Source organism: Dermacentor albipictus, unplaced genomic scaffold (assembly GCF_038994185.2).
Source record: "Dermacentor albipictus isolate Rhodes 1998 colony unplaced genomic scaffold, USDA_Dalb.pri_finalv2 scaffold_12, whole genome shotgun sequence".
NCBI classification, from domain to species: Eukaryota; Metazoa; Arthropoda; class Arachnida; order Ixodida; family Ixodidae; genus Dermacentor; species Dermacentor albipictus.
Window position 1 is genome coordinate 6,612,065 of NW_027225566.1, and position 14,675 is coordinate 6,626,739.

At 46.2% G+C, this 14,675-nt stretch overlaps 1 long non-coding RNA gene across 1 annotated transcript in view; it reads right to left on the reverse strand.

The window, feature by feature from the left end:
* LOC139051563 (uncharacterized) overlaps nt 1-14,675 on the reverse strand; it is a 150,455-nt gene that overhangs the window by 66,276 nt on the left and 69,504 nt on the right. The gene's annotated exons all lie outside the window — the stretch shown is intronic.

Here is a 14,675-nt window from a genome sequence, read left to right on the forward strand (position 1 = left end):
GCGCAAGTGTAGCATTCCATTCTCTCTTCTGTTCTGTTTTCTTGTTCTTTACCGCTGCAACATATGTTTCGGCGCTCGTACCTTCCCGCTGTTTCAAGTCTACTCGCTACGGCTTTATCGTTTCGCTTGTTCGGGCCCTTGCTAGTGCGGTGGCCAATGTTAGCTTAGGGTCCATTTGAAGCTCTTCCGACAGCGCTTCGTCTAGAAGGCCAACTACAAAGCGATCCCTTATTAAACGGTCCTTCATGTTATCGAAGTCGCATCGCTCTGCTAACTTGTGGAGGTCGGTTGCAAATTCGTCTACAGTTTCCCCTGGCTGTTGACGACGTCTCTTAAAACGGGCGCTCTCATACACTGTGTTCTTCGTGTGAACGAAATGGGCTTCAAACTTTGCCTTTAAGACCTTGAAAGTCTTCAGGTCTTCGTCTTTTACCGCTAACAAGCGAAGAATCTCTCTTGCCTTCCGGCCCATTGTGTAAAGAAGGGTTCTTAATACAAAATAGAAGTGAGGCGTGCAGACAGGACACAAGAGTAGAGAAGTGGACAACACGAACACTCGGCGTTCGTGTTGTCCACTTCTCTACTCTTGTGTCCTGTCTGCACGCCTCACTTCTATTTTGCATTATGAATCCTTACCAACTAGCTCAGCTTTCTGTCGTTCAAGGGTTCTTACTTGAATTTCTTCCGTTTTCTCGCTGAGACCGGATGCGAAGCTGTAGTCTTCGAATTCCTCAATCCAAGAGGGCCAGTCTGCTGCGTTGTGGAAATCAAATGGCTGCGGAGGCTTTATCCCAGCCATTGTTGCTCGTTGCTGGACGTTCGTTGCTGGCGTGCCTTCCGTGATGACTTGCACCACTTGCAAGCTACTGCTCCGCTCTGTCGGACTGCATACGCCCCTGACGGTCTATTTCGGGAGCGGCTCATCCCACTTCTGACACCATGTCAGACACGCATCGTAGGGCGGTGATAAAGGGAATCCCCCGTTTATTCCCATGATGTGCAATATATACAGAAGCGCTAGTCACATGACTTTTGTGATAAGTGCTGGATGACAGCCAAAGAAGTGTGCTCGTGTTTTATCTGCAGGCTGACGTCACAATAACTTGCGTTTGTTCCCTCACCCAACCCGCTCTCTTGTTATCCCCCCTTAACGTTACACCCATCATTCTTCTTTCCATAGGTCGTTGCGTCGTCCTCAATTTAAGTAGAGCCCTTTTCGTAAGCCTCTAGCTTTCTGCCCCGTACGTGAGTACTGATGAGGCACAGCTGTTATACACTTTTCTCTTGAGGGATAATGACGACCTGATGTTCATGATGCGAGAATGCCTGTAAAACGAGCCCCAGCCCATTCTGATTCTTCTGATTATTTCAGTGTCATGATCCGGGTCCGCGGTCACTACCTGTCCCAAGGAGATGTATTCTCTTACCACTTCCAGTGCCTCGCTACCTATCGGAAACTGCTGTTCTCTTACGAAACCGTCAAACATTACTTTAGCTTTCTGCAGATATATTTTTAGACCCACCCTTCTGATTAGCCTCTGCAGCTCAGTGAGCATGCATTGCAATTGGTCCCCTGAGTTACTAAGCAAGACAATATCAGCAGCGAATCACAAGTTACTAAGGTATCCACCATTACCTCTTATTTGCAATCCTTCCCAATCCGGGCCTCTGAATACCTCCTGTAAACAGGCTGGGAATAGCATTGGAGAGATCATATCTCCCTGCGTGACGCCTTTCTTTATTGGTATTTTGTTCCTTTCTTCATGGAGGACTACGGTGGCTGTGGAGCGGTATAATATCCTTCAGTATTTTGGCATACGGCTCGTCTACACTTTGATTCCGTAACGCCTCCATGACTGCTGAGGTTTCGACTGAATCAAACACTTTCTCGTAATCAACGAAAGCTATATATACGGCTTGATTATATTCAGCACATTTCCATATCACCTGATTGATACTGTGAATATGGTCTATTCTTGAGTAGCCTTTACGAAATCCTGCCTGGCTGGCCCTTTGGTTGACAGAACTGTAAGGTTCTTGATTCTATTTGCTATTACCTTAGTAAATACTTTGTAGGCAACGACAGTACGCTGATCGGTCTATAGTTTTCAAGTCTTTGGCGTCCCCTCTCTTATGGATTAGGATTATGTTGGAGTTCTTCCAGTATTTCAGTACTCTCGAGTTCATGAGGCTTTGCGTATAGAGAGTGGGCAGTTTTTCTAGAACAATCTGCCCACCATCCTTCAACAAATGTGCTGTTCCCTGATCCTCCCCAGCTGCCTTTCCACTTTGCATAGGTCCGAAGGCTTTTTTAACTTCTTCCGGCGTTACTTGTGGGATGTGAAATTCCTATAGACTATTCTCTCTTGTATTATCGTCGTGGGTACCACTGGTATTGTATAAATTTCTATAGAACTGCTCAGCCATTTGAACTATCTCATCCATATTAGTAATGATATTGGCGACTTTGTCTCGTTTGTGTGCGTTTGTGTAGAGTACCTTAACGGCGTGTTGAAATCTTTATTCTCGACCCCTTCACTACTGCCTCACTCGTAATCCCTCTGCTGTTTTAAGACGTTAAACGCAATCAATCAACCAGCTGACAGTGATCGCAGGCGCGCCATCTGACTCCTCTTTCCCTCCCATTGAAATAATGACGCTCGTCTTCCTTCACACCACTCGACAGTGGGTACTGTCGAGCGGGTGCAGGTCAAGCCGCCTCGTGCTACCATTGCGAGCGCAATTCAAATAGAATGGCATGCGGGGGTTTTTCGCCATATCAATAAATGCCAACTGGACGCATCCTCGTTAGCGATCAACATTAGTCACTGCGTGATCATCTGTACGTTGCACTTGCGCCGTGCAAGAGCCTGAGAAACAACACCCGCCCGCAAAAGCGCATTGCTCAGCCCGCGTGCTTTCACAGTTTCCACGTGTATTCGCAGGTAGCAGCGCAAATATACATGATGAGCGCAAAGCCCACTTTATTCCTGTGCGCGCAGGTATAGTCTATTGCGTTCAGGCACTTTTATTAAGCGGAACATGGTGCGGACTTTTGAAAGTGGAAGCGAAAACCTTATAAACGAGTATCAACGGAAAAAAAGCAAGATCGCACGGCGTCTTTTTTGCCTTTTCCGCGCATCTATCACTGGTTCTCGGCCTATTCGTGCCCCACCGCGCCGGCTTCTTCTGGGCGCGCGCTGCTCTGGCGTTTTCACAGATGCACTGTCTCTTTACCTTTCCGAGCACGCCACGTGTCTCACACCGACTCCCGCTAAGTGGTTGATTTGTAGATTGCCTTCACACGCCCGATCGCGCAAGCAAGCGCGCACGCTCTCAACAGCGCAGCGAAAGAGGTAAGGGGTCTGCTTGGTAGCACAGGGCGAAAATGAAAGAAAGAGAGACCAGGACGACGGAGAAGGAAAGACTAAAGCCCGACAAGTTTTTTTTTTACTCACTAAATCAAATGGAAAGCGCTTCACGTAGGAGGTGGTCCCCTGGCAGGAAAGGAGCAGGGGGTGACCGACGCGGCCCGTAATCGAATACAAATAGTCTGGCTAGAAGACACCTTCTCCAGGGTCCGGTATACCCGCGCGCTTGTCCTCGAAAAAACGAAGGTGGCGGGGTGGTAGCGGTGAGGTGGGTGAGGGCTCGGGGGCACCCTACGGGCTTAGTCAGAGGACGCCAGCTGCCAAAGAGGGCATCGAGCGAAAGAGCAGCGGGGGCGCCAGGATTGAAGACTACTCCCGCATCATGTAGGCACGCATCTTCTTCTTTCTCACTGTGCTTCAGCGGGGCACCCCGCTGAGTGGCCCCGAGGCAGCAAGAGCGATAGGTTCCAAAGCGCCAATATTTGCCGAATGTCTCCGCTCGGTAGGCGTTCATCTCGCTTCGGTCGGCCGCTTAACGCGCCCCGAACGGGCCGCGCCTCCGGAAGCATTACTTCTCGCTTTCGGGTCCGCCGCACGCCAGCTCAGGCGCAGCCGTTGAATTGCGCGCCCCGGGATAGGAGGGGGGGAGGCTGCGCTCAAGCAGCTCCCGCTGGCCGGCGGACGAGACGGAGCGGATCACACCTCGCGAGGGATCGCTCTCATTCTTCCAAGGCTGGCGCCAAGTTTGCTCTCCTTCGCCTGGACGCTGCCCGCGTGTGCATGCCAACGCATGCTTCGCTTAAAATCGTCGGAGTGCGCATCACGCGTTTCATCATTGATCCAATAAGTCGTGCAGCTGAACATGTTTCGTTTCAAGTAATGTCAACTACGGGCTCCATAGGCAGCATATCTTCAAGCCATGTCTGTCGACACTTTCATACCAGCTCAACGGGTAGTGTTGGTTGCATGTGCACAAGTGGCCAACATTACGGTGGGCGGATTACATATCACGCTCAGCGGACAACTGGGCTTCAGTGCTGCGCTGGCTTACGGTTATTTCCCTTAGTGTGCCAATTTTTCAAAATTTTTCGCCCCGAATGTCGTGACACGGGGCGGCAGATGTCGAAGTCAGCCCAACTGTTAATAAGCTCTGATACGATTCATGAATATCGGGCCAGATGTGCAGAGCTACGCTCATTTTAGCTGACTGAGCTGTGACCGCGATCGGTCCAGTGCGCGGCATGTCATCCTCACCACCAAAAGCAGGCGAAAATTGGTATGATATTTTTCTGAAAGCACGCATAGTCCCACGGGCACTGTAGAAAAGTGTCGTTGATATTAGCGAAGTATAGTGTGGCCAAATTACCTGCCTTGCAGTTTTCATTGTATGAGAGCTTGTTTGCTAACAGTGGTTGCTGCGTTGTGGAGTGGATGCCGGCAACACATTGCTTTCGCATAGTATTTGCGTACTTGCTCTTTAAAGTGACTCTACATTTTTGGTTCCCTCACACTGGGGCACGCGAAAAGAGATCAGATGTTAGGGGCCATTGCAGTGGTGCTCGCATAGAATCGAATGGGAGTCAGAATCGCCCCCAGATGTGACACACAAAGCAGAACGGACGAATCGTCTGTTCGCCGTAGAATCGAGCTATAGGTGGCACCACCGACGTCGCCGTGCTAGTGTGGATATGGGGTCGACGGCGCGCATTGAAATTCACGCCGCGACATTCCACTGTGAAAAATTTGGCCCATTTTTCTGGTAATAAAGGCGCTGTCTGCAGTTATCTGGTTATATTTCCCTCAATATACAACTTTTTTTTTTTAAATACGTACGACGGTTCAATATACTTGAAAGATTCGAAGACTGTCATTCGACGGGGTTATAGCACAGTCTCTGTTTTGACACTTTCTCGGGCTTTTTGTGTATGTTTCACTTGCGTTCCGACTACTGTGTTAACATTTGTGCGCCAGTTATTATTACCTCATTTTCCGCCAACCTTCCACTGATTTAAAAGAGTCTGTATTGCTGTACAAAGAAGGTGAAGTTGCAAGCTGCTGTGCACTGTACAACACCAATTGATACGCACTTTACAACATATCTTGTTTCTCTTTTCTTTTATTCACTGTGATATGCAAACAGTAAATGAGGGCAATTAGGCAAGCTAGGCCACTGGGAGTAACAGTATATTAGTGGGATCATGAGGTTGCTACAGACAATTTTATTTTTATCGCCCTTGCATGGTTACACCCTCCGCAGCGATGTGAAAAAGGTGTAATTATTTGAGGAGCTAAAATCATTAGATACTTTCATTTCAACTAATAGTATCCCCTGTCTTGCATCAAGCTAACTACACAACAATGAAGAGGGAATGGAAATTGTAAGAGCCGCTTCTTAACTCAGTGTTATCACTTGCTCCGTCTAGAGACTGCCGTGTCACACCCGATATTCGGTTAATACCTTATTTCGGCTTTCCTTTTGTAGCAGCGAGTCAGAGTACAGAAGTGCACTATTTAATTGTGAGGCAAAATTATTTCATCATAGTGCCACCAGAAAAACACATTAAAAGAACAACTCTGGTCGCGTAACCACAATACGGGAAGCATGTAGTTAATGCATATATCAAAGCGCAGTTATCGTTTTATCAAATGCACGACGCAGTATGATATGAGTGCGTGTTTACGATTCTTTTTTTTTCTATTGTTGTGTTATGTTTACGCCGCCCTGTTCATATTTCGTGGCATTGCGTACAAAGCGGGGTTATCAACACATCGTCACAAGTCGCTAAAGCGTGGCATTCACGTAACGCTGCTGCCACTTCATTTGTTTAAAACGAAGTAAATTGCTTTTCGTGACGTGCTCGAAACACGAAGTGATAATAAAATTAATATGGTTGCGGCGAGCGGAGGGCGCCACAAGCACATATTTACTACAACGCCAAAAATGACAGCGCAAGGCTAAGTGCTTGTGCACACTGTTCTAAAATATAGACCAGCATTTATGACTACGGCCGCGAAAGAAGCGGCCTTTAAAGGTATTCACGTCGTACACGCACCCGGTATCGCGTAACAGACGAATCGTGGCGCAATCCAAACCATCTGTTGTTCAGCAAGTGCCCGCCACACGGCGACTCTATTCAAACTCGCGGCCAACAAATCGCCCCTGATTTCCTTACCACCGCAAATTAGCATGCGAACGCGCTACATATTGCACCTTTTACTCCTTCTCTGACGCACATATGTTGACGCACATATGTGCCCATATGTTGCACATATGACGCAGTGGTTGCTTGGGATGGAAATCTATTCGCTTCCACGCCGCCGTCCACCATGCTGCAATGTCACGTCTTTTGGCACTTTTTGCTATTAGATATCGGTCACCGACGATAGCGCAGTTCCTGTTGTGAGCGACTGAGGGCACTGAGGTTCTGCAGCACACAATAGAAGTCGTGCTCATTACTGCTTCATGTGGCAGCATGCGCTTTCGTGCAGCACTGAGTGTGGTGAGGAGACCTCTACACCCGTATACTGTATCTGGTTTATAGCTGGTACGCTCTTTGAATAAACGAAACGCATTCCAGTCAGTTCAGCACCGTGTTATTTTGCGAATGTATTCCATTAAATACAAAATATTTAGAAAATTAAGGATAGCGAGAACGGAAAGATTACTCCGTCGGTTGTATTATTTCTTTCCCCAGCTCCTTCATGCACAGAGAGAAAAAGAAAGAGCGAAAATAGGACAAAAAAGAAATTGCTACTCGTAGAAGAGGAAAAATAAAACTAGTTACGAACAATAGGGCGAACAGTAAATTCCAAGACGTGCACCTACATTTACAGCGCATCATGTCCACAAGCGGTGCGAAGCTAGTCAACTTCAGGAACTGCAGCACTGACCAGGTTGCTTTCAGTGACATCAACGAATGTCGCGGTGCAAGCACCTCTGTCTTTCACAGGGGTCTTGAGTATCATCATCATCAGCAGTAGCAGTAGCAGCAGCAGCAGCAGCCTGGCTACGCCCAATGCAGCGCAAAGGCCTCTCCCACACTTCTCCAACTACCCCGGTCATGTGCTAATTGTGGCCATGTTGTCCCTGCAAACTTCTTAATCTCCTCCGTCCACCTAACTTTCTGCCGCCCACTGCTACGCTTCCCTTCTCTTGGAATCCCGTCCGTAACCCTTAATGAACATCGGTTATCTTCCCTCCTCATTACATGTCCTGCCCATGCCCATTTCATTTTATTGATTTAAACTAAGATGTCATTAACTTGCGTTTGTTCCCTAACCCAACCCGCTCTCTTCTTATCCCCCTTTAACGTTACACCCATCATTCTTCTTTCCATAGCTCGTTGCGTCGTCCTCAATTTAAGCAGAACCCTTTTCATAAGGCTCCAGGTTTCTGCCCCGTAGGTGAGTACTGGTAAAACACAGCTGTTAAACACTTTTCTCTTGAGGGATAATGGCAACCTGCTGTTCATGCTCTGAGAATGCCTGCCAAACGCACAACAGCCCTTCTTATTGTTCTGATTATTTCAGTCTCATTTTCAGGATCCGCGGTTACTACGTGCCCTAAGTAGATGTGTTCCCTTACCACTTGCAGTGTCTAGCTACCTATCGTAAACTATATACCTATCGTATATAGCAAGCGAAACAAGCTCGGAAAGAGCCACTGGACGTTTTAACGATAACGGAGATGCATGAGGCGTTTGATTATCTTTTCACACCCGCAACAGTCGTAGGCGAGTAAGTCGGCAATTCCAACGAGCAATGAGTAAGAATTCGCACTAGCAGGCCGTAGCAAGAAATGGCACTACAATGCGGTGTCACAGCGGGTAGCGCGTGCTGGCCGTTGCAGTTTTAACGAAGGAGTCGCTGCCTCACGTGTCTGCACGCTTCGTGTTTCATTTAGCCCAACACAATACAAGCCTCAGAAGCGAGCCCAAAAGATCACTGTGGCATTCTAGTTAAAAGGCTTATTTCGGCCTATGGACTGTATATTCTAAGTTCACGTCACTAAAAAGGGAGAGAGAAAAAGAAGGCTCTCGAAACAGCCAACGTTGTGTCGTGCGTCGCAGGATACCTTCCGACATCATTATAAGCAAGAGTTGACGGGATCGCCTCATTCAATTGTAGCTTATTACTCGTGACCTCTATGCAGCGACAGGGCAGTTTAACAGCCAACACGCATCTCCGTTATCTTCAAATGAATGTAATCAGCGAAGTTGCGCGGACCCGCAGATGACTTCCTAGTTCCTTGCTCACGGCTACTGCTTTGCGCAGAAGGAACACTAAAATATTGACATCATTTTTTTTTACGACAACGCTGCTTACCTGACGCAGATGCAAATTCCAACTCGCAACCAAGCTATTCATGCATGGCGAAACCCATATTGCCGCGCAGTAACAATCCTCTTTAATTTGTTGCTTCATCAGTCACCACTGGCAGCTCGGTGACAAGGGCGCCGGGGGCATTTTTCAAAGCCATGTACGTCAAGCATTTGTGTGGAAGAGTGGTGTCAGGGACACGGCGATCGCTGTCGCGCACGTGAAAAACCACGTCTGCCCTGAAAAATGGCATCATTGAACGTTGGAGACGTTGTTGCTTTCGGCGCAGCCTGACGAGGCATACGGCCCGGAAATGAGCTATAACCTTGTGGCCTTGAGAATGTACGCGACAGAGTGTACTGGAATGACGAAAAGGCAAACGCGCAAAGCGCTTCGCCGTTGGGCCGAGGCTGCTGCGGTTTGCGGGCTCCTCGCATACAAATCGGCCTCAGAGCTCAGAGCCCGACGAGCTCCGTAGTGCCGTTAAGTGAGCCCTGTCGGCGTTATACAAATCAGTCCGCATCGGACGAGACCTTCCTGCAGCGTGCCCGTGAGGAAACAACTACACTCGGATTGTGTGGCGTTCCTTTAACGCGAAGCTGTCTTCGTACATTCCGCCCCGCGGTTCCGGCCTGTCTGCGTGGCTGGCACTGTCGCGGTGTATTAGTGTAACTTCCGCAGCGTAGCAACGTTCGCACTAGCTTTGGGGTCGGCCTTGATTGCAACGGAACAAGTTCTATGGTTTGTTCGACAGAACACAATTAAGCACTCGTCATGCCCTCGCCATCATTAGATCCCTGAGGTTAAATTTCGGCTTGCTGAGGATCCATTATGAGTTGTAGAAGCAGCGGGTTCCGGACATCGAAGTGTATCCTGTCATCTTGCTTTTTCTTTTCCTTAAAAAAAAAATGTATGCAATGAGGTGCTCACGCCTTACTGATGTGCTGACTACTCCGGTTTTACGACATGCAATAAAAAAAGAAACAGTCGCAAAGAACGCTTCTGTTGTCCCCGTCCACAAAACGTTATGCCTATTGCTCGTCGTGACATCATCTCATCGTCGCCTTCGTCATGAAGCCGTCGCAGTCGTCGCCTTGCGGTCACATCGCGCCGTCGCAGTGTGGGAGACATAACGCACACGCTCACACGCAATTTCTCGCCATACATGGAGACTTTGCGACATCTGGTGGCACTTTGCGAAACCACAAGTAATACTAAAACACCAGCTACATCGATTCCCACAGTGCGTGGGACCTGCACTTTTGTTTTCGCAAAAAACAAATTGCTTGCTTACTCAGCCGGGCGTTTTGTCCAACTTCCAAGTTAGGTTAAATAGTACAGACAGCCGGTCTACCTGGCCGGTGCCCACTTTGGCGCTCTTTATGTATGTGTAATACAAACAATGTTAGCCATTGAGAAGTCGTAAGCAAGCAGGAATATTTCTGCGAGGGTTCGCTATAAGCTTCGGGAACTTCGAATCGGATATGGAGCGCCACTTCATCTGTATTCCCTGCTCGCCGCTGCACAGGTGGGAGAATGGTGAGGGGCCAAGAGAAAACATCACTAATGAGCCGAAAGATGTCTTGAGATGCAGGAGAGGTTCCCTCTTCACGGGCATGCATGCGCTGTCTTGGCTACCAGCGACGCGTACCTGATTACGCGGGGACAAAAAAAAACTGTGAAAAAAAAGAAAGGAAAAAAAAAACAATAACTTTCTTCTACTGTTGTGTTCGTAGTTGTCACAGTGGCTGTACATGCATAGTCTGCAGTGGCGTAGCCAGAAATTTTCTTCGGGGGGGGGGGGGGGGGGGGCTCACGTTGCAGCTTCGCCTCCTACTCAAGAGGAAGCTTCATCTCGGGTGCTCATATCTAAATACATGGAAAAGGTGAGTTAGCTTTTCTCGGCAACCACTGCACAAAATTTGATCACGTTTGTCGCATTTAAAGGCAAACTTCAGTTCTACTGTCTTCTGGTTTCGAATTTTCTTATTTAGGTTGTCAACTTTTTATTAAATATTGGCACAAATCTCAAATTTTCAGGAAACTAAACTATCATGTTTAAAGCTCTGTAACTCAAACATAAAATATAATATCACAATTCTGTGAATCTCATCTAATAGTACATCTACAGCGGACAAAATTGATATGTTACAACTGAATCTCAAACAATTTAGCACTATCGAAATACGGCTTTTGCAGAACCCTTGCGCACCACGTAACTAATTCACGTAAGATACAAATGGACATACCGAATTTGTCCGCTTTGACTCTTATAATAGATGCCATTTGAAGAACCGCGATATCTGTTTTTGATGAAGAGCTTTTAATTTGTAAACGAAGTGCGTCTAATTTTTCGCACTTTCAAATTTTTAAAAATATTTTAAACAAAATTCAGGCCCTAAATCGAACTTCCGCTTCCAACAGATACTAGAAGTTAACTCTTTCCAATTAAGCAAAGTTCATTAAATGTGATCCAGGGGTTATCTCAGAAAAGCGTTTTTGCGTTTTACATTTATTTGAATAGACCGCATCGGAGGTGGGCCCGAGCTAAAGCTTCCTCTTCAACAATTTGTCGAGAGACCAAATACATGAATAAAAACTGCATTGCCATTGCCAAGGGTGCTGCAAACAAATTCTTGAACGCTAGGCACTTTCAAAACAAGTAATATATGTATTTTTAAAATAAAAAGATGTACTCGTATGTGCCAGAAATTGTGCTCAAAATAACTGATATCAATGCTTCCATGTTTTTTGTCTATTTAATAAGTAAAGGAAATATCACATGAACCTTAGAACTATATTAGTTTGAAACAAGCAAATCAGTTCATGCCACTGATATGAAAAATGTAAAGGCCATGAAATTAACAAGCTGAGGACAAATACGTTAATGAAACTTTGGCATTCAACAGCCTTGTTTACATTTTTGTACATATGCAACGGCCAGTGAAAGATCTCAATGACGCTGTCATTTATTCCAATGTATTACGCAGGAGCAGCATTCACCGGTCGTGTATCGTGAGTAATTGCACCAAAATTATTGTCCAAACAGAGAAGAGAGCACCTATATAAAGCTGTTCTGCAAAATATACGAGGGTGAGCCAAATGAAAGTGAGCCAATGCAAATATATGACAAACGGGGTACTTAATTTAAAACTAGTCTTCATGAGCATTTAGACATTTATCCCATTGAATAACGGGTCGGGTGATTCCCATCTCATAAAACTCCTTAGGTTGCTGCTTCTACAAATCTGCAACTGACTCTTTCACGTCATCGTCCGACGCGAATCTGTTTCCCTTAAGCTGTTTTTTGCATTTGCCCCAAAAGGTGGAAGTCGCAAAGCGACAGATCTTAGCTGTATGGCGTATGTTGCAGCGTTTCCCACTTGAACTTTGCCAGTTTTGTATTAACCACATCAGCGACGTGGGTATGGGCACTGTGGAAAAATTAAAAATTAAATTAGGGGGTTTTACGTTTCAAAACCACTTTCTGATTATGAAGCACGCCGTATTGGAGCACTCCGGAAATATCGACCACCTGCGGTTCTTTAACGTGCACCTGAATCTAAGTACACGGGTGTTTTCGCATTTCTCCCCCATCGAAATGCGGCCGCCGTGGCCGGGATTCGATTCCGCGACCTCGTGCTCAGCAGCCCAACACCATAGCCAGGTCGTGGAACAAGATGACCCCATTCGTCAATTTTCCACGTCGTTTGTTCTTGATTGCCGCACGCAGTCGATCCGGCGTTTCGCAATATCGGAATCGATTTATAGTCTCTCCGGCTTTAGAAAATTCCATCAGTAATAGCCCCTGACGATCGAAAAAAACATAGTAAACAACACCTTCCCGGCGGAAATGGCGGCCTTTGCTTTTTTTGTGGGGGGCGGTGAATTCGAATGTTTCCACTGTAAGCTTTTAAGAGGCTCAATGTGTCCTCACGAATAAAAGACAAAGTAGAAAAAATAAATAAGAACGTAGTTACCCTGGCTGGCTTTAGTGTCTTGACATGGATGCTTTGGCGCACGTGAAAAAAAAATGTCGTGGGATCGAATCCCGGCCATGGCGGCCACATTTCGATGGGGGCGAAATGCGAGAACACCGGTGTATTAATATTTAGGTGCACGTTAAAGAACCCCAGGTGGTCCAAATTTATTTCCAGAGTCCCCCACTACGGCGTGCCTCATAATCAGAAAGTAATTTTGGCACGTAAAACCACATAATCTAATTCTTATTTTCTTATGCGACATGACGGAAAAAATGAACCACCACAATGCTTCGTCTCATCGTATCTCGCTGCGTGTTTTGTCAACTCCTCTGAAAGTGTGTTGATTTGGCTTGTCTTGTTGTATGTTCCGATCTAAAACTTTAGAAAAGGCAATGCACCTTTGGCGTCAAATGTTTATAACAACATTAAGCCCACAATATTCCGGAATTGAAAATCTAAAGTACGACTTCGGAAATATCAATGCACCTTTCGCATTAAAAGTTTATTAGAACTATATACCCATAAAGTGTCAGAATTGAGATCCAAGCGCTCCCGATTCCGCGGCCTCAGCGAGATGCCGCGACAAGCCCGCCCGCCGCGCCTTTGGAACTTTCTGCTCGGATGGAGCTCTTTGCGTTACGATATGTGACTCCCGGTGCATGGGCGTTGCCGCGAAATGCAGCCCGATTTCTTAATGTTCGCGCTAAAATGTTTTTTTCGAGCGTCAAAAGGACATTCTAGAAAAAATCGAGCATGATTTCCGGCGTCGTGGGTTGTTTTGGCTGGCGGCGCATAGATAGCACGAAAAAATTTCGGGGGGGGGGGGGGCTGAAGCCCCATAAGCCCCCCTCCTGGCTACGCCCCTGATAGTCTGGAAGCTGGTGAAAGTGGCATTTTGTCGATTTCCTTGGAAATCTTACGAGGCTGATTGTAGTTGCCGGCACGCCCAAGGTAAACAAACAGGTCTTCGTACGTTTTCTTCTGCTTGCTCTCTAAGATATTAGCTCATAGTCGTAACCCTTGTTTTCGTCTGTTATAACAGCTAGGTTAATATTCGGAGTTTCGAAGAGCAATGGAATATTATACACTCAATTCGTATTTGTATTCGAAAAGTAAATATACGTTATTTTCGAACCAAAGATTTCGGAACTACACGGACTAATTGTTAAAGCCTTGTACTGTTCTCCTTCTGCTAAACAGGGGATCTCAAATTATCAGAAGTGAAGCGAGAACCAAAGTTGTCGAAGGAATGCGGAAAGAAAATTAATAATCGAAGACTTCCTTTCGATTTCTTGGTGGTAGCTTACATGACAAACTGTGAAGATTGTTTGCAGTCTGTCATTTAATGTTTTTGGGAGTCTAGTCAAGGAGCATTTCCATCTTTGAGGCTACGACAAGAGCTTTTTTTTTCTTTTTTACAACTGGCGCTTTTACATTGTTTGAAGCACACAAGTCTTCCAGCTGTTTTTTTTTGTTGTTGTTTACTACAACGTATGACCTTTTTTTTTCAGCTACCATATATTTAGCGTACTTCTGAAGCTTTATTCTATACAGCGGCCAATCATTCTTTTACACCTTGTTCGCAACAGAGCTCTAAAGATGTTGACGCGCTTTTTGTGCAGATTTTAGTGACAACTAGTAATCTTCCTTTTTATGAGATAGTCATTGTCGCTGACGACCTGCTTTTCTTGTTTTCTCTAGTCAGTACTGCCGTGGTCTCTAATGATGAACGCATGAATAAATATTCCTGCTGTAAATACAGATATGCGTGTGCGGTATGTTCGATATTCGATTCAAGATTCGATGTTTGGCCGTTCGTATACGATTATTATACAAAAAATGTGGCATTCAGCCACCTTTATTTATGGTTGTTAGTGAATGTGTAACGTATCAAAACTCAATCTACTTCATGTTGCTGCACCGAGGAAAAAGCGGAGAGCTCAGGTTATTGCATTCGCGTTTCGTTGACGGGCTTATCTGACGGTAGGCGCTCGCTTTCGAG